This window comes from Leptonychotes weddellii, unplaced genomic scaffold (assembly GCF_054177405.1).
Source record: "Leptonychotes weddellii isolate Sample4059 unplaced genomic scaffold, ASM5417740v2 HiC_scaffold_29520, whole genome shotgun sequence".
In the NCBI taxonomy this organism is placed as follows: domain Eukaryota; kingdom Metazoa; phylum Chordata; class Mammalia; order Carnivora; family Phocidae; genus Leptonychotes; species Leptonychotes weddellii.
The window spans coordinates 1-1,594 of NW_027890664.1; the positions used below are offsets into that span (position 1 = coordinate 1).

General features: G+C 42.4%; 1 pseudogene; it reads left to right on the plus strand.

The window, feature by feature from the left end:
* Positions 1-220: 220 nt before the first annotated feature.
* Positions 221-979, plus strand: LOC102726921 (arginine-hydroxylase NDUFAF5, mitochondrial pseudogene; annotated as a pseudogene).
* Positions 980-1,594: the final 615 nt, after the last annotated feature.

Sequence of the window (1,594 nt, forward strand, 5' to 3'; positions counted from 1 at the left end):
TAAATCTAACCAAAGAGGCAAAGAATCTGTACTCAGAAAACTATAAAATACTCATGAAAGAAATTGAGGAAGACACAAAGAAATGGAAAAACGTTCCATGCTCATGGATTGGAAGAACAGATATTGTGAAGATATCAATGCTACCTAGAGCAATCTACACATTCAATGCAATTCCTATCAAAATACCATCCACTTGCACCTGCAAGTGGCGTCACCGCTGGACATGCTGCTGTTGGGCGGTCTCTGGCTCTTGTGGCGGTGGCCTCCTGCGGCGGGGGTCCCAGCAAAGAATCTCCACTTCAGGAAGGTCGCCTCTGGCGTCTCTCCCCCCGGCAGCACCTCGCCCAGAGCCCTAAATATCTTCCACCGGGATTTGAAGAGGAAACAGAAAAACTGGGCGGCCCGGCAGCCTGAGCCGATGAAGTTTGGCTACCTGAAGGAGGAGGTTGAAAGTCGGATTGCAGACTGTGTGTATGACATAGCCAGAAATTTTTCCCTTGCTTTGGATATTGGTTGTGGAAGAGGTTACATAGCACAACATTTGAATAAGGAAACTGTTGGAAAGTTTTTCCAAGTAGACATTGCAGAAAATGCTTTGAAAAATATCTTAGAAATGGAAATTCCTACTGTCAGTGTTTTAGCTGATGAAGAGTTCCTTCCCTTCAGAGAAAATACATTTGACCTGGTGGTTAGCAGTTTAAGTTTACACTGGGTGAATGACCTTTCTAGAGCGCTTGAACAGATTCATTACGTTTTAAAACCAGTTGGAGTAATTATCAGTGCAATGTTTGCAGGTGACACACTCTGTGAACTTCGGTGTTCATTACAGTTAGCAGAAACAGAAAGGGAAGGAGGATTTTCTCCACACATTTCCCCTTTCACTGCTGTCAATGACTTAGGACATCTGCTTGGGAGAGCTGGCTTTAATACACTGACTGGGGTAACTATCAAGAGAGTTGATTAATTCTCATTAACCGATTGATCACACAGTTCAGAAACAACTTCTCATTAAAGTAGAGATCTGTAGGTATCGATGGGTATTATGAAGAAAAAATACCACCCACTTTTTTCAAAGAAATGGAACAAATAACCCTAAAATTTGTATGGAACCAGAAAAGACCCCAAATAGCCAGAGGAATGTTGAAAAAGAAAACCAAAGCTGGAGGCATCACATTGCCAGACTTCCAGCTCTATTACAAAGCTGTCATCATCAAGACAGTATGGTACTGGCACAAAAACAGACACGTAGATCAATGGAACAGAATAGAGAGCCCAGAAATGGACCCTCAACTCTATGGTCAACTAATCTTCAACAAAAGCAGGAAAGAATGTCTAATGGAAAAAAGACAGTCTTTTCAACAAATGGTGTTGGGAAAATTGGACAGCCACATGCAGAAGAATGAAACTGGACCATTTCTTTACACCACACAAAAATAGACTCAAAATGGATGAAAGACCTAAATGTGAGACAGGAATCCATCAAAATCCTAGAGGAGAACACAGGCAGCAACCTCTTTGACCTCAGCCTCAGCAACTTCTTCCTAGAAACATCGCCAAAGGCAAGGGAAGCAAGGGCAAAAATGAACTACTGGGA